This window comes from Phyllostomus discolor, chromosome 9 (assembly GCF_004126475.2).
Source record: "Phyllostomus discolor isolate MPI-MPIP mPhyDis1 chromosome 9, mPhyDis1.pri.v3, whole genome shotgun sequence".
Taxonomy (NCBI): domain Eukaryota; kingdom Metazoa; phylum Chordata; class Mammalia; order Chiroptera; family Phyllostomidae; genus Phyllostomus; species Phyllostomus discolor.
The window spans coordinates 20,546,034-20,569,470 of NC_040911.2; the positions used below are offsets into that span (position 1 = coordinate 20,546,034).

General features: G+C 44.0%; 1 protein-coding gene across 1 annotated transcript in view; it reads right to left on the reverse strand.

Annotated features, from left to right (window-relative positions):
- Nucleotides 1-20,485, reverse strand: part of LOC118496670 (urea transporter 2-like) — a 359,977-nt gene extending 339,492 nt beyond the window's left edge. The window contains exon 1 of the mRNA XM_036009097.1: nucleotides 20,429-20,485. The gene's annotated coding sequence lies outside the window, so the exon portion shown is untranslated. The remainder of the gene's footprint in view (nucleotides 1-20,428) is intronic.
- Between the last annotated feature and the right edge of the window lie 2,952 nt (nucleotides 20,486-23,437).

Sequence of the window (23,437 nt, forward strand, 5' to 3'; positions counted from 1 at the left end):
GTTTGTGGTGATGCTGATATGAATAAACCCACTGCACTGCCAGTCACATGACAGTTGTATATTATGTACAATTATGTACAGTACATAATGCTTCATAATACAGTAAACTATGTTACTGGTTTATGTACTTACTGTACTATCCTTTTTATTCTTATTTTAGAGTGTACTCTTTCTACCTGGACAAAAGTTTGCTGTCAAACTGTGCTGTGTCATGCTGGCAGCAGCCCCATGCATCTTATGTTTGCTGCATCTTGTGATTGCATCATTTTCTCTGGTGCTTGATTTAATCTTGTGTTGTTTTGTGTAGTAACAGGCTGTGCAAGCTTGTAACCCAGGACCAATAGGCTGGACCACGTAGCACAAGTGTTTAGTGGACTAGACCATCTAAATTTGTGTCCGTAGACTCTACTATGTTTGCACAATGACAAAATCGTCTAATGATGCATTTTTCAGAACGTATCCCCATTGTTAAGTGGCACATGACTGTGGTAACCAGAAGATTCATAGTTACTATGAAAGAAAGCAGAAGGAATAATTTGTAAAAATTTGAATAAAGGTGATGCCAAGGAAGGAACTCCCAGCCTTGCCTTCCTAACCTTGGTGAACTTCGCAGTGCAGGATCAGCCTCTCGGGTTTGCAGACCTGGAAATCTAACTTGGTCAGCACTCTAGAATGTGTGGGCTAGTCAGGAATGGTCTCCAGTTAACCTCAGAGATGTTGTATGAATCAGACTGCTCATTAATTAATTAACCCCCAATACCATCACTGCTGTGCCAATCAGATTTGGTACAGCCAGCACATTCCCACCTGTAGACAAACATACCCTGCACATCAAAACCAAACCAGTGAATCACTTGGCTTTGGTATTAAAACAAGGGAATTTTGATAGTGGCTTTAGATTCAGTTGCAAATAGAATTGTGGCAAAGCCTAGGCTATGGCCCCCAGAATCCTAGACATTGCTGGGTGGGCACCACTCATGCCAGCTTCCTTGATGCTCATTTGGTTGGTGCTTCTACGGCTGAGCATCACTCCTTCTGCCTGATTCATTTTTTTCCCAAGATGCCTTAGCACTCTCAATCCACTTATAATCAAGATCTACTGAATGGAAAGCTCATCTTTATAAGAAGACAGGTAATACCTGTTGTGGTATACCACATGTTTCTAAAATACTCTCAGAACAGTCCCAGTTCCCTTAATTTCAAGTCTTTATGAGCATCCTACTTTTGTCCCTCCGTGTGATCAGTTCATAGATAAGAGTGCTGGTTTTGAGGTCAGAGAGACCTGGTTTCAAATCCAAGCTGGGTGAACATGGACAAGTCATGTAACCTCTATGAGCCTACATTTTATCTGTAAAATGGTCATGAAAATAGCTGTGGAGGCTATTGTTAAGATTAATCACAGTCATTAACGTTGGAATGCACCTAGCACACCTGAAAACTCTCACTCAGAGGAAGCAATAAAAACATCACTGTTAGTTATTATCTCTCCTTCCTCCACTCAGCCATCCTTCACTGAGTGCCCACTAAATGTGCCTGGCCCCGCGCTAGACCAGGAATCCCGCACGGGGCAATTACTACACCTGAATATTAAATTTAGATCTCAGCTTCCTGGCTGTCATGGCCCAAAGGGCCATATTAATTATTGCTAATGTTTTCTGTGCTCCAGTTGATTCAATTTTATGATACTTATACAAGTTTCAGTTCTAAAGGAATGGTCATCTGATTATGGGCTTTCAGATACCAAAACAGTCAGAGGAGGATGATACCTCAGCGCTCAATGGGCCAAACCTGATGGTAGCACAACACAAATCAACCCACCTTGACAATACCTCCGGGTTCCCAGCACAGTGGAAGAAAACATAAACTGAACATGCAGGTGACTGTCACAACCTCTCTGTCTTTAAAAAGATGATGGTCCTGATGCAAAGAATATGCAGGTTTAGTCTAGTAGAGATATGACCCTAACTATATATTATTTCTGTGTAACTATAAATACAGAGCTTAGGAAATGAACTCACATGATTCATGCATGCATTCATTTAGCCTGATATTGACTAATTCACATTAATAAGAAAGACACAGGGCCTCATCTTGCCATAGGCCAGCAGTCACTTTACTGGACTCGAGATAGAATCAAAGTAATTGCTCCATAAAGTAAAGCAGTTAGTAATAACCTAAACTCCAAAAGCCCTTTAATTTTCTGATTCATATCTTTAATCAATTTGCAACATGGAGCAATTGAGTTTTCCCTCTGGTTTCCCGATTGTTTGCTCAAAAGGGCTGCTCCGCTGCCTTTGACTGACGTGACATTATTGCATTTATATTGACTTTTACGGCAGTTTTTACAACATTCGAGGTGCATAAGTTACATGAAAATGTAGCACGGGAACATTTCAGGATGAAAGGAAGCCATAAAGAGAGTGCCTGGCTGTAATGTCTGCAATTTACAGTGTGAGGACATTACACGCTGGGCAGAGCGAAGTGGGCCTGGGCTTGGAGTCATCTGCTTCCAAAACCGCCCAGCAAATTGTCTCAGCTGCATCCCTACAGAACCTGGACCAGGAAAAGCCAAAGCTGTTCCATGTGCTCCAAAATACTTTCTTAGACATTGCAGAACACAGAACAATTTTCTAGCTTCGAAGCTGGGGAAAGGGAGGGTGCTGATGAGGCAGGATGGTTTTGAAACCGAAATAAGTCAACTGAGGCTTAAAGTGGGCCCAGAAACTGATTGATGCTGCTGCTACTGATGGACTGTCACTGTCACCTTTTCACAGGCTGGCACCTCAGTCTTCACCGCTCACATCCTACCAGGGGCCCAGCAGTGAGGTGGAAACAAATGCAAGGCCACAAAGGACCCTCATTTCCACTGTCCCCTCTAATTGAGATGACTCTGTCTAAAGCAGGCCCTCAGCATCTCCTATCTAGCTGGCCTCCAAATCTTCAGTTTCTTGCCTCTCCTGTGCTTAATAGAGAGATTTTTTCTAAGACATCTGCCAGCAAACGTTAGTTCTCTTCCAAAAACACGTCCAGTGGCTTCCTGTTCCTTCAGAGGAAGTTCTCAACCCTTTTCTCAGTATCTAAGGGTAGTAGCCACATCACAGCCTCCTGCCCTTTTATTCCAGCCCTGCCAGAAAGGACCTGATCTGTGCCCCAGAACATTTGTACATTTAGTGTTCCCCATCACATTTTTTTTAACCTGGACTCCATGTACTAAAATGTTCGGAGAGATCAAGACTTAGACCCTATGGCCAAATTCCCTAGTTTCGAGTCCCAGTTGTACCATTTACTACCTTTGGGACCCTGAAAACTTGCTTAACTTTTCTGTGCTTCAGTTTCCTCATCTGCTAAATGGGTATAATAGCAGGACCCAACTCACTGGATTTTTATGGAGATTGACTCATTTAATATATGTGAAGAGCTTAGGGCAGGATCTGGCAGAGTAAGAGCAATTGAAGAGTTAGCTGCTATTTGGATGTTGGATTCTTCTGCCTTTCTTCTTCTAGATCCTTTTCTTCTTCCAGTCCTTTCATAGTTAGCCTGTTTCTTCCCCATGAAGCCATCCTAGGTTTTCCTGTAGAATAAGTTACTCTTCTGTGCTCTCTTTACTCTCTACATGTGTTATTTACTTGCATTGTTTACTGAGGTGGCATGTGTCTTTGCCCCGAAAGGTGGGGTTTCCATCAGCAGCAGATCAAGACTGCATGAGGGGGTCACAGCAGGCGACACGCACTGAGGGTCAGTCTACTGTGCCTTCCTCACCCTACAGGTTTGCCGCCTGTAGTTGTGTGATGCACAGACACATGGCACAAAGTTCATGTCTGTTACTTTACATGTGATTTGGCCGTGACTCGTGTCAGGAAATACTCAAGGTTCCAGAGAAAATTTCAATCAGTGAAGCAGCCCATATCTTCTTCACTCACCCACAGGCTTTCTTCCAGACAGACGGGCAGTAGTAGTAGGATCGGAACAGGGGGCTAGAGGAGTGGGTGCAACACTTTGCTGCCCCTGTGGGATCTGGGGCCGGCTTGTGGTTTCCTCCAGAGGAGCTGAGTGCAGCTGCCCCAGAGCAAAGAGGCAACTCACGGGCAGCTACCTCTCTAGAGATGAAAGCATAAAATCCTTGTTCAATATTCCTGGTGAGAAACTTTTTTAAATTTTATGTTATGCACACCTCTTCAAGAAAACACTCCCTGTGGACTAATCGTGTCTTTACTTTACTCTCTCTGATCATGTAGTTGTGCCCTTTTGCTTGCTTCTGTGGGTTGTGAGGTCCTTGAGATTGGGGACTATGCATTTTAGGTGTTTACTTTTGAAAATTTTATATTTAATATGCTAAAACACACAGAAATCACTCCTGAGCTGACTTTTAAAATATTATGTGACATAGAAAATAGGAATGTGCTCTTTTCCACCTCTCCCCCACCCCACACCGCTATCAGCTGCATATGAATTCTTTCTACATTTCTCTAGTTGTCCCTCTCTTGCTTTCTCTCTTGTCTGTCTATCTACTTATCGATTGATCTGTCATCTCTCTATCTATCTCCATTTATCTATCTCCATCTATTTGTCTATATGCATAATGTATGCACATGATCCCTTAAACATACATACACACACAGTTAATAAGCACAAAATCATTGAATGTCAGACTTTTTCCCCATTTAATGCTATAGCATGGATACTTTTCCAAGTCATCTGTATCTAATTCTTTTTTTTTTTTTTAGTGGCTGCACTCCTAGAAATGCCATCAAGAGGCATGGGCATTTGGGGGTAGCAACCCCTCAAATTCTGTCACAGTCTGGTGCCAACTCACCTTTCAGACATTGTTTTTCCCTCTCCAAACTCTCTCTCAGGTTACCAGGGACTTGGCTATTCCTTGAATAGAACACGACTCCCCTGTACCTCTTGTGCCTTGTTAGTCTTGTATTCACCTTCCTCCATACTTGTGCCCTGTCCCTCGCTGTACGCATAGCAAGTACTCAGCAACAGCCTGTTATCAGAATGAATGGACATTCAGGAACCCCACTCTAATGTCATCCAACCAAGACCTTCCACCTGCTAGATGAACAGCGTAAGTACAATAGTTGAGGGACTTTCTCTGTTGCTTTCAGGAAGTTACTGAGCTTTTTTTGTTTCCTCAGTTTCCCATTCATCCAGTAAGTCTAGAGATACTGGCTTATCTCCTGGGAGACCTTGGGTAGAATCTGGTATTTCAAAGTGCTTAATGGTGTTCCTAGTAAATAAAAGATGTCATTAATATGCATGAAGCTATTTCATCAAGAGGCCAACAGAGCAAATTTAAAAGCTATCTTCAAGGGAAAAGAACTAAACTGCCATTTTCGTGCATACAAATAGCCACAATGGAAGTCTGCTGGAGCCAGGACAGTGCACTCCCCCGGGCCCCTCAGACTCTGCTGAAACCTTAAGGTGCCCCTGGTCTTACTGTCAGTCTCTCAGGGAAGGGGCTGGAGAAGAAGGATCATCTTTTACCTCCAGACTCCACAAGCAGCACCGGAGCTCTCAGCATTCCAGGGCTGTGCTTAAGGGTCCTTAAATGATACATCTAATGGTTTCCAAGAAGCGTCCCTACCAATATGAAAAATTAGATGGGAAACAGCCAGCGCACGAGCAGGAGAGAGGCTCGGGAGGATTTATGATTTGCTACCACACTCCAAGGTCACATTTCTACTCATAGGCATGAGAAATGGGGAGCATGGTTAAGGCAGAGTCATTAGGAGTGAACTGAGTGTGCCGTGCCAGCTGGAGAGCTAACAATGCGCTAGAAAGGGAAGCGAGGAGGCTGGGCCGCCACGTGACCTTCCCCAGGATCCCACATCACACCTAATCTGTACCTCTCTGTAGATAATCACAAACACCTGCCTGGAGATCAGAGGAGTCCAGTGTCGAACTCCTGAGGCATCTCCTTCTTTAATCGTGCAAGAACTTCTGTCCCTGGGCCGGTCTTCACTCCAATGTCAGGAGAGAATTTGGGAGCTGGATGTGTCTATTAACAGGTCCCCAGCTGAGCTGCTGTTGTTTTCTACTGTGACCATGCGTGTTGCCATTGGAAGGGGTCCCACAGCACCCACTCCCCTGTGCTCATTTCATGGCTGAGACGATGCCTTCCTCTTCTGGCCCGGATCCTATTACAGGTTGTAGTGGGTCTCCTTACTTTTGACCTTGTACTTAAAGCTATTGGTGGTTAAACGCTTATGCTCAGCAGCACTATTTCTAGGTTTTCCATCCTTTGATTGAGACCAAATAGTTCCAGAATGTTTAAAGCTCTCCATTACCAACAGGTATCAGTTGACCTGTCCCATGTTATCATCAATGATCTAAAAGGGGATGCTTAGAATCTGAGTCTCCTTGGCCTCCTGGTGGACCCCCTGGCACCTATGCCAACATACTCATCTCCTCTCCAGCTACGCATACCAGAAAGTGTGAAAGTATGGAAAGGCTTATGCCCTTTACATCTTATGTTTCCTAGTTAGCAGGGCTGGCCTGTTTGTTTAGGAAAGAGACAAATTTGAAGGGTTCCAAAGTAACTTCCTGTGCCCAGCTACACAATGAAATAGCAGATAAATTCTCTTGTTAAAAAAATAAATTTTACCTTATTATAGGGTGTTTTTTTTCTCTGTGTGTAATGTACCTTACTAACACTTGCTTCATCTATCTCACTGGGATGTTATAAAGATCAAATAAGGCATTTGATAAAAACATGCATGTTGAAAAGCAAAAAAAGAAAGATAAATAATAAACACAAGGGATTGCTATATAGACGATTCATTCCATTAGAAAGAGAGTTTGGTTCTAGGCAGACACTCTGGGTTGACTTCTAGGCAGGTAGCTTTTTGCAACAAGAAGTAGAGAGTAAAACTTGGTTTCCCAAGAGAGGTCAAGAACAGAGCAAACTTGATTTGTGGTGCAGACACAGAGGGGAAGCCAAAAGAATGGAATGACAAATGAAAATGGTTACAAGGACAGTATTACTAATTTATAATACCCATCTCCCACTTAAATAATTGCTCTTTCCTTAGCCTTTCCTCCAAAATTCTGTATATTTCTGAAGCCATTTAACCACTCATGGATCTAGTTTCCTAAATGTAAAATGAAGGATTTAGACTAAAATCAGTAGTTTCTGAACACTTTAAAATCATAGAATGCCATGTACCAGCAAAGACACTAAATAAGTAAATCCACTGAAATAGCGTATTTGAACTCTAAAAATATATAGTCAGAGATACATGGTGATCTTCCCAAATTAGTTCATTCCTTACAGGAGGAGATTCCGCCCTACCTAGTAACTCCAACACAGCCCTTTGGAGATACCTGGGGGCAGTGATCTTTGGTGGCCAAGGCCCAGATTCGCAGCCCAGGATCGTATCTGCAGTTCTATCGAGCTTCTTGAGTAACCTGACAATGTTGGGCAGATAAAGGAATTTTGTAATCAGCACTTAATTTTCCTAATTTTTCAAATAGGGAGAATAATTGACTCTGGCCAGAGGTATAATGTGAAGAAATTATCTCTGATAATGCTTAGAAGGCCATAAGCAGTCTAGATAATGAATTGTTCAGGTGGCTTTTCTTTATCTAATATTAAGCCTGCTTTCTCTTAATGAGCTTATTTCTCACTTTTCTGAATGGTTCCTCTAAAGTCAACCTGTGCTCCCAAAAAGCACAGGGAAATGTGTGGAGATAAAAAACAACTCCACTTTACTACATACAGGCACTGTGGTCATTGGCAAGTGCTTTTAGGTGGGGGCAGGGAGGGCAGGTGAAAACTGAAGGGTACTTGGGAATAAACCCCGAAATATAAAGACATCCTTGGGAGGCAACAAGGCTAAGAGGCACTCACAAAAATCAACCCAGCAAAAACAACCCCTACAAACAGTGAGAGTCCTGCCTGACATACTGCCCAATTATAGCTTCAATTTGTTTCTCTTCAGAGGCACTTAGATGGTTCTTTCCTCACAAACATTTCCGTGGCACACAGGAGGGATCCTAAGCCAGACATCATGTAGAGTGCCGGAGGGTGTACCGGCAGATGCAGGCTGGAAAAGGAAGGGAGTTCACAACAAGTCATGAAGGTCTGGCCATGATGCTAGGTGCTTGGGTTCCAGTTTGTAGGTAGATGAGAGCTATAGAATGTTTCTACATGGAGGAGTGGCATGAAAGAACTCATTTAACTTGCACCTGATCCACCAAGAAAGCAAGTGTTAGAAGACAGTAGCGGGGAGGGTTATTTATTTTTTAAAAAGCCTACTCTGTGGGAAAAATTGCTGGCTTGACTCTCAGATCTGTAGCTTTTATTCACATCTCAAATTCTGGATTTTTCTCCAACAATTTGACTCCTTAATTACTAATGTCTGAGTGCTAATCCTCTGGAAGGCAAGAACTGAATTCTATTTAGGTGTATCCCTGTGACTTACCATAGGGTCTGATTCAGCATTAGATTTACTAGAGAAATCAATAAAGGAGTGAACATTTGGTTCCAGTCATGCATTATTGAAGATGTATGCCCTGTCTGCTGTCTGAAAAGACTATCAGCCAATAATGCAGAGCAGAGGTACAGGAATGTTTGTGCCAAACCAAGCAGTCTGGGTAAATATGGGGAGGGTCTCAGGATACCAGACCTCAGCAGTTTCTATGATTTTCGTCCTGGGAGACATGGTGATGGTGGGAAGAGGGTGTGGGAGCTGAGGAAGGCCAGTTGGCCAACCAGGTCTGCTCTCAGCCATGGAAACCATGGAGAAATGGACCGGGCCACATGCTCAGGAGACGACCATGAACAGTAACATGACAAGTGTGCTGGATACTGAAGGCGTGGGGCCTGAGAAGCATGACATCTATATGTGATAGCTGAGCTGGGCTATAAGCACTGGGGTGTTCCCTGCAGCCTCCCAAAATATCCATTAAGGGTCTGAACTTGGTGCTTACAGAATACAGCAAAGGGGGGCATTTTACTTCAGGTGTGATCAAAGCGAAGGGCAGACTGATGCCAGGAAAAATCTCAGCAGGGGGCTCTGTGAGAGACACTCTGGACTTTTGCTTACCCACCAGGTTGGACAACAGTGTCTCCCCCTCCACTCCCCAATCACACTAAGGAGAGGGGGCCAAGCTCAGGGGCCCTTATGAAGACATCTCAGTCTAAGAGGACACTGAGCATTTGTGTTCTGAGTCTGTGGCAAAGAGTCGGGCATGGCCTCTATGTCATAGAGAGCCTAGAATAGTTCTAGAGAGGCTGAAAGAATCCGAAAGCCACAGAGGGCCTCATCTAGGGGCACAAAGGGGAAAGAAGGAGCCAAGAGAGGGCTTCCCAAGATCACCCAAGACTACTGGTAAGAGTGCCTCTTCTAGGAAAGTTTCTGGAAACTGTATTTATTCACTAAGACTCATCCCTTTCTCTGCTAGAACCACAGTTCATGGTAACTTGACCATATAAATATTTTTTTTGTGACTCTAAATAGTTTTCATTTCTTTTTTCCAAAATACAGTTCAACTTCAAAGAAAATGTTTTAGTAATAATAAATCACCCCCCATCCTGTCACCTAACACAAGCAGTATTGTCATTGTCTCTTATTCTTAATTCCTCTAATCAATGACAGATTCTCTCTTGTCTTACAGAAGGGACACTTCTAGTGAGAAAATGGAAGTAGAAAGGGAAGAATCCTTTCTTTATTTATTTAAAGTGATACTTTAAATGGAGTGCACAGGATCTATTCATACATGAACCTAGAACCTTATTTTCCTACAGTGGAATCCAGCCCCAAGCCTGTAGCAAGTTCTTAAAATGTCGCCAATTAAAGTAATTAATGCACACACACTGTTAAAACAGGAAGCAGGAGAATGTGGCTGCTGGGAGCACAGAAACAGGAGTCCCTGCCTGTGGAAATGGAGCGTGGCTCTCAGGATTAGTACTTAAATTCCACTACCATCCAAGTGCCAGTTGGCATTCCAACATATTCCGCATGCAAACTGGGGTCCGGACCTAGCCCAGCCTCACCATCTTAACACTCGCACCTCTCCTCTCTGTCGCCTTCCCCTTGTTTCTGATCATCCACTGCCCTGGTCACATTTTAGCTGTGAACACAAAGCTGTTCCTGTCCTTCCAATGTAGGAGGTAGAAAGACAAATTCTTGCTCTCCTGGGCCTTCCTTCCAGCTAAGGGAGGCTGTGTGGCCCCTTTGTCTTCAATGAGACAAGAAGTCTGCTGTTATTGGGGTGAGGGGGGTCCTGAGATGCAATTTTTTTCCTATAGGAAGAAGACAGTGTTGGCCCCAACCTTTCTCCTTTTCATTTTCCTGCCTGGAATACAGATGTGAAGTCCGGAGGGGCTTGGCCCTGTTGTGACAAGAAGGTGCTGTGCATGAGAACGAGGGCAAGGAGCCGGCCTCCCTCCCACTGAGCTGTTTCTCTGTACCAGCAGAACCCTTTTAGGAGATAAAAATTGACTCCTGTTTATTTAAGTCACTGCAGGCCAATTTTTCTATTACTTGCAATCAAAAGTATCCCTAACTGACATCACCCTCATCAGCCTTCCCTAAGCAACCCATCCTAGAGGCGATGTATGTGGTGGCTGTAAGCTTGGCACCTGGAGCCAACCTTAGTTTTGAGTTCCAGGTCTATCTATTCTTAGCTGTATGACTTTGGGCAAGTTACTTTACTTCCAGAGCATCATTATAGGTATCCCTAAAATGGGAATCACGGTGGTACATACTTCACATCCATGCTAAAAGAGATAATGCACATGTAATGCTTAAAATGCTGGCTGGCAATAAGTGTCAAATAACACAGGTTGTCTTTGTAGAGGTGCTACTCTCATCCCCAGCACCCAGAGCAGACTGAGATTTCTGAACTCCCTCAGTGTCTCAGCTGGGCCACTCCTCCAGCTGTCTGAGCCCGGCCCTTGACTCTGCACTGGGAGGAGAGAGTCCAGAGCAGGTCCCTCCCAGACCCCACACCCCCGCCATGTGTCTGGACCAGCTCCTCATGGGCCTCCACTCTAGAGCCAGAGTTGGACTTCACCCCGATGGGCAGCCCAGTTCCTGTGTGGCTCCCACAGCTGACTTAGGGACTTTACTTAATACTTTACTCCTCAATTTCTTTAAGGGAGAAACAGGAACGTGCAGCAGAAAAAGGAAAAGGAGAGAGTTACGAGACTATTTTCCATGCCTGTTTCCCAGTGGCCCAAAGGCTCCGACCGTTGCCATGGCAGCGGGCGCCAGGACACCACCTCCGTGGCCGCTTGGTCTCCCTGCACTTCAAGGATGGGAAAAAGAAATCGTTCAAAGAGTCTCCTTCCCCCTTGGGACTGAGGGATTATGCTGTAACTTTATTATTACTTTAAATAAATAAATTACTCCCTTGAGGCCAGATGAAAACATGCTCTTATTAAGATTTTTAAAGTAGAAAAGCAATTTGAGAATAAAATCAAAGGTGCCCAAATGGATTGAAGTGGCTCCTCAGAAGCTGACATAACAGCAATTTGTATTTATATTGTGCTTCTCATCAAAGAAGCCTTTCACAAAGGCCGGTTTCCCTAGAGCTACCCCATGGAGCCTGGGGGATCTGCCAGCCTCCAAAGCCCAGCCTCAGGCTCTGACCACGGTGGATGACCTCCCGCCTCTGGATCTCAGGGCTGGCTTGGTTTGGGAGCTGGGAGGGTGGGAAAGAAGGTGGCTGCATAAGGACTTCTAGTGGAAACAGGTCAAGGAAGATGAATTGGGATGGCTGGTTCCACCCGTACACACACACATGCACAGAGAAAACTATTAGAAATAAGAACCATCTGGGGTTAGGATTGCTCCCTGACTGCCCATTAGCAAAAACCAGGATTTCTGACTATGCTTGGTTTTCCCTCTGTGTTTCCCCTGGACATGCAGAACAGTGATAAAGAACTTTTTCTTTCCTTGTATTCTAGACAGGAGACGAGACTTATGCATATTTATAGATCGAAAAGCTAAAGCATCTATCAAAGTATCCTCAAATCTTTTCTTTGTCTCTCTCCCCATGTGCTTGCTATATAGGCGTTAAGTAAGTGTTCTTTAATGAAATAAGAGCACAGATGAATTGATGAAGGGCGAAGGTGGATCAATGAGATGGTAAGAGGAAGTTTCCAGGTAGGAGTGATCACTTCCTGCCTGGGGAACTGGACAGGATTTCATTCCTCAATCACAAAAGCAATTAAAAAATATAGCTCCCATTTATTGAAATGGTAGTTTGGCACTCTTGTGCTTGGCTCTGCTCCAGAATTTAATATGATTTTAAATGTACAATCTTCACCTCTATTAGCACCACTCTAGAGAACAGGAAACTGAGGTTCAGAGAAGTTGTGCCTCGTCCGTGGATTTGATAAGGTCAAGGTTGGAGCCCAGCTCTACCTGGCTCCAAATTCATGCTTTAACTCAATGCATCCTGTGTCACTCCATCCATGGTCCTGCCTGATCGTTCCACCTTTATGTCCACATCATGCGTATTCCATGGAAATTAGACACTTGAAATATGTTCTCCCTCTTTTATTTAGCAAACATACGGTTTTTTCTTTAGAGCCCAACTCAGCCCTCAGATTTTCCAGTGTCCAGGCTATGCCCCAGCACAGCCACCTACCAAATACTCTGTCAAGGAAGGGAGAGCAGGGATCCCACAACAGTGAACACAGTGGATATTTTGCGGAAAAGCAAGTGGCCCCATCCCACACATGGTAGGGTTGTTCCCTGTCCTGAATGTCCATCCTTTGTGACCTCGTACACACAGTGATTGTGAGCTCCCTGCAGTCGGACACCAGGGTCCAAGTCCTAGCTCTACCAGTTACTGCTTGTATGATAGCACGCAGGTCACTGAACATCTCTCAGTGTGATTTTCTCATTTGGAAAGGTGGAGATTAATACTACAGGACCAATCTCATAGTGCTATTGGAAGGACTCACTAGAATAAAGACTATAAAAGTCTTTATAGACTTTTATAAAGTCTATAAAGGCAGGTAGTCATGTTGGCTGTGGTTATCAGTGGTGAGGAGTAGGGTGACAGAGGCGGCGTCCCTCACATGCCCCTCCTGTGACTGTGGTCCAGATGGGTTGGCTGAGGCCTGTGTGGGACTGAGAGGGAAGTAAAAGGTTTTCAGTGACCTCAGCTAAGTGTCATTTGGGAATGCAGGGGATGACAAAGGGGACACCATCTTTCACTATTTGAGCTCTATAAATGGCTGCTTCCCAAGAGTAGGACCAACTTCCTAGGAGGTAATCCCCAGCAGATGACATGAGAAGTGTCAAACAATGGGATAAAAATGGTGTGGAAGATTTAAAAGAGATAGTGTCTAGTGATACATTATCTCTCTGGCCTGAGTGTCTCTCTCTGGGATAAACTGCCCTTTCTCACCTCTGCTCTCTTGTTTACAACCCCTCTGGCTGGTGCCCAGCCCCCACCCCCCCAGATCCGCACTCCCTGTCTTAGTCCACGGTAATCACAACAATTCCTCAGCTCAGTTCGAACGCCCCCAGTTCTGTGAAGCTTTCCTCAGACGGCAGCCCACACGCCCCTCTCCTTCCTGAACCCGTACATCAGCACTGCCTGTGTTTCTCACACGTCATTTTCAGTGTGGTGGCTCTGCACTGATATCCCATTGTGCACACTTAAGCCTTGATGATTAGCCTCCAGTCCTTCATGGGCAGGACCTGTGCCAAATACAGATTTTTGCCTTCCAAAACTGAGGTCAGTACCGAGGCCAGATGGAGCCGATAATCAGTTTACATACTTGTTAGACAGAAAGATAAGTAGCAACCAACTGACCTGGCAGGGCCTTAAAAGTTCATCCAGTGCAAATCCTTTCATGAGAAGGAAGTAAGTAGACTGAGAACGAAAGAGGGGATGTTCCCAGTCCAGAGTCGGTGAATGTCAGAGCCCAGACTAGTGTTTCTCCACTCGGGCTGTGGAAATGTTAAGGTTTATAACAGAACACGAACCAGACTGTGCTTTCCATGTTGTCCCCTCTATCCCTCAGACCTTCATCTTAATGGAAGTTCTGAGCTTTGTTGTTTCGTTGGGAAACAGTAAAAAAAATATATGCTCACTTCCGATGCACTGTGGACCTTCCAAACTCCCCTGACTTTGAAGACATGAGCTATGATGCAGCCTCAATTTCTACGTTCCATCCCACTCTGTGGAAACACCTGCTGTCCCCCGAAACTCTTTGCGCACCTTCTCTGTGCCTCACCCCACTCCACTCCACTAGCCTCCTCCTCCTAGGGTTTCCCCTTAAGGTAATTGACTATGTGAAGTCTTAACTGATGCCCCCACCCCAACCCCACCCCAGAGAGTCTCCCTCTACTTTCACAAACTCGTACTCACTAGATTCTATGACTTGGGGAATCACGACTACCACTCAGTTCTTTGTAGTGAACATGCTTCTAATAAAGCGCTTAACTGCCTTAGCTTATTGCCTCACAGATCAAGAGACCATAAGAAAATTTGTATTTAAACAACTTTCTATTGCAATAAATTTTTATATATTTATCTAAAGAAATAAATGCAGTTAAAAAGCATTGCTATGCCTTCCACAAAAATGCAGACAGAAAATATTAAAATTGTTTACTATATCTATTTTGCAGTGTTCTTTATATGGACAAAGATAAATTCTTGAGTTTAACTAAAGGATTTTTTCAACACATAACAAATGAATTCTCTGACTATGCCTCTAAGTGCCTTTGTCCTAACTTGCGGAAAATAGAGAAAAATGTATTGGTCTCTGTGTCACTACCCACTCATCTTGAGGCTCTGAAAGGACCCTCTTTTCCACTTTTTCAGAGGCTCTCACTTTTGTTATCTTCTTAACAAAGTTACCTTGTTTTAATGCATAATATTTCAAAGTCTTAGTAAAATAACAACTAAAATGATTCTGAGTTCAGATGCACTTGAAGATGCCAGATAAAATAAATTAGCAGCAAGATTTCTAAGAGCTTTTTTAAATGCTTGTGTAGAATGAGAACCTACACCGGGGCCACTGGAAGCAACGCTCCCAAATGTGTGCGACCTCCCTGCAGAAAGGAGCTTTTAGAATGAGTGGTTTGGGGATCCTCAGTCGGATGTGTCTAGCCACTTCAGTGACTTACAGAAGAAACCTTAAAGGAATAAAATAAAAACATTTTTCTTTTTCTTTTAAAAGTCCAAGATACTTGACCTTATAACTACTATTAACTGTCTTAGAAGAAGGGCTATTTCTGCTGGTACCACAATGCACGTTCTTTATAGAAAGGACCATACTTAAACCCTTGAGCCAAATGCTCAAATATATCATAATGTAAAAAGAATAAAGTCACCAAAAATACTCCTAGGTATGTATAGATGCCCACCGAATGGTAACGAGCACTTTACCTTCACCACAATCGTGAGGTAACAGATAAACCAAATGTGGTCTATATATAAAATAAAATGTTATCCAGCCTTAATGAGACATGAACTCCTGACACATGCCACAACATGCACGAACCTTGAAGACATAATGCTAAGTGAAATAAATTAGACACAAGAGGACAAATGGCCATATGATTTCGTCCATAAAAGTTACATGCAGTGGTCAGATTTACAGAAAATAGAATGGTGGTCATCAGGGGCTGGGGGCACGGGAAGGGGGAATGGAGAGTTATTATCTGATGAGTGTAGAGTTTCAACTTGGGGAAATAAATAATTTCCCCAGATGGATGGTGGTGATGGTTGCACAGCAATGTGAATGTACTTAAAGCCACTGAACTGTACACTTAAAAATGGTTAAAATGGTAAATGTCATGTTATGTGTATCTTACCACAATAAAGGAAATGAAGGAAATGATCCTTGGGATGAGCATCATATGGAAATCCCATAGATGAGACGGTGGGACGCTGGTTTTTTTCCACATTTTTTATTGTTCAAGTACAGTTGTCTCCATTCCCCCGCCCCCAGCATTTCCTCCCACCCCACCCATCCCCACTTCCCACCCTTGATCCTACCCCTATTTGGTTTTGTCTGTGTGTCCTTTATACATGTTCCTGACAACACTTCTTGCTGTTAAATGTTAAGTATACATGAAGGCCTGATGTGTACAAGCACAGAGCTAATATTAATGAATATACAAAAACTTTGGATCTCTGTCCTCAAGGAGTTTATCATCTTACATGAAGACACACCCATGAGTAAGTGGGAGACAACAGGAACGTGCCCTGAGGCAAGAACCGTGCGCAGAGACGTGCGTGAGTTGTGAACACGCAGCTCGGGGACTGGAGGAAGAAGATGACACGTCTGATTGCAGCTCCATTCCCCCTGCTCCATGCCTACTAAGCCGTTCACCTGCCAGAGACAGATCCAGCCCCACTGCCTCTGGGAAGCTGTCCCGATGGTTCTAACCCACTGTGCTCCAGCTTTTGAACTCTTCCTACAATGGTACCCTGGTAACTATTCTGAGTCTTGCCCTTCTCCCTCTATAGTTTTAGGTAGACATTGGATAATGGCTAATATATGTTTTTAGGTATTTTCATGTGCTTCCCTTATCTGGTTAGAGGCATCCATTGCTTTGGGGATGATTCAGGTTGCAAAAGTAGAACTGGGGTTTGAGTCCATAATGCAAATAAGGTTTTGAAAGCAAGTGTAGTCAAGAGAGGAAGGGCTTTCTAAATTCCAAAAGCTCCCCTTATCAGATCTAAAGCCAAGGCTGGCAAACTCAGTGGTGGAATTTTTACCCTAACTCACAGAACTGTCACAGGATAGAGACGATAGGGAAGTCCCCACCAGGTAAGATGAGGAGAAAGCATCACGAGTCAAGGGAGAGGAGAAGGACTTTGTGTGGATGCCCCCAGGATAAGAATGCACAGTAGCTGGGTTCGCTGAGAACTGAAGGCCTGGACTTTCTAAGGCCTTGACCAAAGGGGGGAGTTAGTTGACTAAAGCACTAGACTAGGTGTTCTGGAGCGCCCAGGCTGCTACCCCACCCCTCTACACCCCAGCTGACTAGGAGAGATCTCACAAAATTCTGAGACAAAGAGCTCTGGGTCCACACGATGTGTGCATTATTGCATGTTGGGGTCTCTTACATTCTCTTGACTTCTCTGTGGACACACGGAGGTGCTGGCCCCTGAAACCCTGAGTTAGATGGGAAGGGCAGACATGCAGGGCCCTTTCCCACAGATTTTTCTATTTGATGACTATGTATGTGTATGGTGTGAGCAACAGCATAACATCCACAATCACAACCACCACAACAAAACAGGTGACATGACATTAGCCACGTGGAAGATACCAGTGCAGAGTGTTCAGGAGCCAGACTGGACCAGCCTCCTTCTGGTGGTCAGCAGGGAGAGCAGCCTACAGGGCAGCCCACCTTACCACCAGGGGACATGGCATGCATTCAACCACCTTGGGGAGAGACACAGAGATGCTTTTGGAGAAATACAATCCCCAATTGAGCATTTATACTTCAAATTCACTAAATGTTGTCCAAATTAGACTGAATTATACCTAAGAAACAATTCTTAGGTGAAAATTGAATTGCCTTGAACTGGAAAATTTAAATTGGTAGGACTGAGAACAGGTATAGAAAAGAAATGTATCCTTTAATTCTTATTTTTGGACCCACTTCACTTAACACATGCGAATGTTCATCTCCCTTCACCTGTGTAGCACAACAGGCAGGGTGTGGTCCCCTGGAGGTCCGAGGCGTGCTTCAGGACGTGTGGAGAGTGGGTGCCCCGAAGCAGGTGCTACCAGGAGAACTGAAAGGAGGAAAATGTGAATTTCATTTCTTCTTGGCCCGTCATTCCACCAGAGCCAAAATAAATTATGAAACAGAGAGACTTTTTAAAAAATAACATAAAAGAAATCACAGAGAGAGAGTTCTGGAAAAAAGAACTGGTATTAGGAAAGCCACAGGGCTTTGTCTGCAGAATATTGATACTGCTGGCCACAGACAGTCTTCCTGCCAACCCTTCTGTCAATAAGCTCAGGTAAATATCCTTCCCCCCAGTAAAGTCCTGTGAAAGTAATAAGCCAAGTTTTCAATCTTCAAAAATGTTTGAACATCTCTCCCTTATAGTGGAAAAGCTTGGAACTTCTCATAAATGGATATTTCCCTTGGGGAACTAATATCCTCTCCAGGGTCAAACCAGTGTTCTCCTGGAGATTCAGTGAGGCAACTCCTACAAGAAAGTCACCTTTTCTTCCCTATTCTCTTACTTTTAAATCTACTTTGCTTTGAGAAGTCGCTGAATACACTTTTTTCTCCCCTGATTCCAATGGGGGAAGAGGGGAGACATTTTAGACAAAGCCAAAGGCAATCTGAAGAGCCAGCACGCAGGCCAGGCAAGTGCTGATGAGAAAGTTAACGCACTGCCTGGCTTTTCCTTGGTGTGCGTGACTAGGTGTGCACGGCTATTAACAATAGAACTCTGTGCAAAAAACACTGTGGAAAGCAGGTGAATATTGATTCTCTGCCTTAAGCTCATAAATTATTAATAAGACAATTGTAGTTTAAAGATATAGGCATTACTTTAAAAAAATCTGGCACAATGGTATTCAGAAACTCTATCTGCAGTATCCCATAAAAATATCCTTTTCATCCTTTAAGAAGCCACTTACATCTCATAAACCCTTCCCTGACCAGTCTGGCCCTCACCAGCACTCCCCGCTCTGAGCTCCAAGAGCATTTATTGCCTGCAGCACTCAGTCGGTATAAGCCGTTAGGTGTTTTTAAAAACAAACAAACAAACAAACATAGTCCAATAGATAATAAAATCCTCCAGGGTAGGGATCACATTCAATTCCTTTTATTATCCCCAGTACCTAGCCTGGAGCCTGATCCGCAGCCCATAAGTGCTCAATAAATGTTTGTTGTTAATGATGATATGTTGTCGACACATCTGAAACATAATCTGGATGAACACAATACAGGAAAAGTGCAAATCATCATCTAACGAACGTGGAAGCCAAGAAATCAATACCAGAGAGCCGTCTGAGCCCCAAGTGAAAGACAAAGTAATGCCCTTCTCCCTGCCCCAACATCCAGCATGGTGATGGATTATGCTACATAAAATTATCGATAAAGAGCAATGTAGTCACAATGATTTCTAAACAGTAGCAAGAAATATTAGATACAAAATGTAACACTACAACCAAGGCAACAGAGCCGAGAAGCCATTCAGAGGAACAGATAGATTAAGGGGATGAAGAACCCCTCTGCAAGTAAGTAACTTCAAGCATAATAAAAACATGGAGCTTTCATTTCCGCCTTCTTGATCTGCCCAGCCCAGATACTGAGATGCTGATTTCTTGCGAGATAGGTCGCAGGAGCGTCACTTGTCCCTCAAACAAAGGAGCAGGAAGGCAAACTGGGGCATTCAACCTTTGCCAAAACAAACCCAACCCTTTCAATTGAGTTATGTTCTCACGATGCGAATCAGGCTGAGTAAATTCACACAATTTTCATTTGCACACACAAAGAGAGTAGAACAATCCACTTACCTCTGTCTGACTTTCTGTCTTCTTCCATAGCATTTGACTTATTAACTTCGTGGTAGAAAACCTGGGCCGGGTCCACCCCCACAGTGAGCCTCACATGGCTCTTCTTGGTCACTCCCGTTTACCCTTCTACACTTTCCCCTTTCTTCGACCCCAGAGGTGGGGAACTCTGAGGCAGAAGGCTCCACCACATATACTGAATGTATAGGTAACATGCTCAATACTAGCGCTGGTCTAACTGATGGGAAGCAGGGATGAAAATCAATCAGACCCATCCAAAAGTCCCTGCCTGGGCCCTGGACTGAGAACTCAGGCAGAAGGAGGACCCAGTGAGGGCCACAGACTGACATTCCCACCCCTGCCCCCAAGTTATCCATGCTTCGTTGTCATGGGGACAGCCAGAATCTATGATGAATTTAATTGATCACTTCAGGGGAATACTGATAGTGATTCCATAGTATTTACTAGTTCTTTGACCTAATTAAGTGACTAACAAGATTTGAACTTATGCATTTATTCTTTATTTCCTCCACTATCATGTTTCACAGTCACCTTTAAAATTTTGAATGGATTAAAGAAATTGTAAAGTGCATTGGCTACATAGACACAGCTCTAATGTCTTTTTTTTCTCTACTACTATTAGTCTTTTCTGATGCATTAAACCCACTAGCTGAAGGAACTGAGGATTGAATTCCATGGGTTAATCAGTGTGGAGCAGTTTCTGCAATCAACATGGCTTTCTTCACAGACAAAGGGAGACCAAAACATCTCATCTCTTTGAGACAATTGGCATGGAGCATCTTTTGTGAGCCAAAGTTCTCACTGAACTAAAGAAAGAATTATACATACATAAAGTATCCCTAAATTTGGCGAATGCAGGAAGCTTTCATTATACGACATAGTTTTCCTTCTAGATCCTGAAGACATGAACTTAGAAATGAGCCATGTACTCACAGTTGTTCAACTCCTGTTGGCACCGTGGACTGAGGTGCTCCAAGCCTTTTCTTTGCCTGCACGTAGAGGTGGCAATATTTTAACGACAGGTACCCATGTCCAGAAACACCCAGAAGGAGAACTGGAAAGAGCCTACACAGAAATAGAGAGGAGCTCGTTTAGCCCTGTTGTTTCTTAGGATGATGGAAGCAGCCTGTGAAATGGTGAGGAGTTGGGGCCACGGCTGGAGGCCGCACAAGGAGGCACTGTGGGGCAGAAAATGGGACTCCCCACTAGATGGCACTAGGACACATCTGTGGCACCCACTGGGACTGCTACCAAGGCAGAGCAGAGGGAGAGGGTCAGCTTTCACACATCTCTGTAAGCAAGGCCCTAGACAGAGTGCCATAGGGTTAAAGGTAGCATATGTGGGTACTGCATACCTCCTTAGGTTTAGTCTGACATTGAAGGTATACCTGGGATGGCACATGTGTACGTTCTTATGAGTATGACAATATATGTAGGTATGAATGTGAACACCCATATACACATGCATACACATATGTGTGTACACAAATATAGGTTATAGGAATAGGTATGGACTGGGAGACATTATTACAATCAATGGAAGTCATGTTGGAGCAAGGGGACTAGCTTCTTTTGAATGTGTTCTGTGTGCCAGGCCTTTTTATGTACTTTCTAATTCACCCTTTACAGTAGCCATGGAAGGTGGCTATTATGACCCCCATGAATTCCATACATGTGAGCACAGTTCGTTTTGCAAACACCTGTCAATATCCAGAGGCGCTGGTATTCCTCAAAACCCAGTTTGAGAAATGCATCTCACAGCAATTCAGAAAGAGTTCTGGGACACTTCTTATCAATACTAGTAGCATAAATAATAATGATAGTCCTCTTATTGGGATTTGTATGTTCGTACCATTTCACCTCAGAATACTACCATATCGTTGTAACAGCCTTTCCAAACCCCATCTCCTGTCTGATGGGTTCTCCACGACCCTACATGCTCCTTCCCTAGATGCACTTGCACTACTCCCTCCGCCCCCTCCGTCACTCACCGCGATGCACCAATGTTCTCACTATGAAATCCAGCTTCTCAGTCTGCTGTTTTGATCTTTCTCTCCCTCCAGTCCCCCCCCCCCCACCACCACCACTGCTCTCCAAGGCAAACCCTTTGGTTTAAGCACCTGGCCCACTCACTCTCTGGCCCCTAACCAGAGTGCACGCTTGCTCCCTTTCCCACTGCCATGTGTCCTCCCCCCCGTTCTGCCTGTGCAGGTGTGTTTCCCGGTAGAGCGCAGGCCCCTTGAGAGCAGAGGCCGTTCCCAGCCATCAGGACTTCCCTCCCAGCACCCGGCCCATGCCTTCTGCCAGGACGTGTAACGACCTGAGTCATCTGCCTGCACTGCTTTCAGCCCCCACCCCCAGTGCCTCAACAATGAATGTCCACAAGCAGAGCCACCTGTTATGGCCTGACACTCAGCAACTTGGGGATTTTATTTTTAATTTTAACTATGGGTGGCAAGGCTTTATCATATAAAAGTAAGAAATACTGGCAAGAATTGCATTTGTTGGAGGGGGAGCAACACATATTTTACTTCTGCCTTCAGAAGTACACACATATTGAAATTCTAGGCCTCTGAGCCCAAGTTTTGCGTTGCTTGTAAGAGCAGCTTTGGGTGCTCATGGGCTTGTGGCAAGCATCTACTCTGTCCTCCAGGCAGTTGCATCTCTACCTTCTAGAAGTAACTGTTGGAAGAAACATCAGTGGATATGAAGGCAGAGGGGCTGAGGTAGCCGGACAGTCTCTAGTCACGAGGTCTGGCGTTGGGTTCTGGTTTTATGGCTGACTCCTGAGTGGCCTTGGCAACAGCCACTTAACCTCCTTGGGCTGCAGTTCCCTCAGCTGTAAAATAGCAAGTCTAATATTTAAACTCACAGGGTTATTGTGGGAATTAACTGTGGTAATTGCTGTAAAATGCCTTGTAAATTATAAGGGGCTTTGCAAATGGTAGTCATTACTAAGAAAACATCATGGACATCTCCAGGTTTTTTTGGTTTGTTGGTTTGTTTGTTTGTTTGCTTGTTTTAGGCAATAATAGGTGTTTACAACTGCCCTAGAATAACTTCTGTTATGAAGTGTGTGATTTTTCTTGTGTTTGTATAATTGCTCCCTGCCCTGGTTCTCTGTTCATATTTAGAATTACCAGAGTCACCATTTTAACAAAAAAAGTCTTCTCTTTATTGTTTGAAGACTGCTGCTCATGCTGTTGTTAGTAACCCAATTAAGTATTATGGCTAAATTTTCCATTTTAGATGTCGACTCCAACCTTGAACTTGAAACTACATGCACACACACTATCAGATTTCCTTTTCTCCCTCTTTCTCTCCCTCCCTCCCTTTTTCCCTCCCTTCTTTCCTTTCTCCCTCCCTCCCTCTCCCCTTTCCTTCCTACCTACCTACCTTCCTCTTTCCTCCTTCATGCCTCCATCTCCTCCTTTCCTTCCTTCCTTTCCTCCAGTGAAAGTCTAGAAACATTCACACCAGTAAACACCACTGGATCTTTGACCAGAGTGACTATTTGTAATTCTCTCCAGACTGAGTCTTCTTAAAACACTTGTAAAGGCCTTGTCTTTTTCTCTAGAACATACTAGTAGGCACATGTTCCTGATTGCGTGTTATTTACCATTTAGGTCCCAGTGTGGATTATAACATTAATACATAATCTACTATGTAGGAAACCTGATTATCAAAGAACATTCCCCAGTCATTCTACAGCCTACAGGGGCAATACATTTTCTGTGATATGATGGGCAGTATTGACGTACTGGACCAGAATGCTCTTGGAGTCCACATAATGACCCTTATTTCCACAGTAGATTAGAAAGCCAAGAGACCCTGGTTTCCTGCATATTCACAGTTCGCAGATTATTGATCTGATAATGAATCAAGTCTTCGTCCTCTGGGTGTCCTTCACTCAATGTATGTGTAACCTCCCTGGAGTTTCAG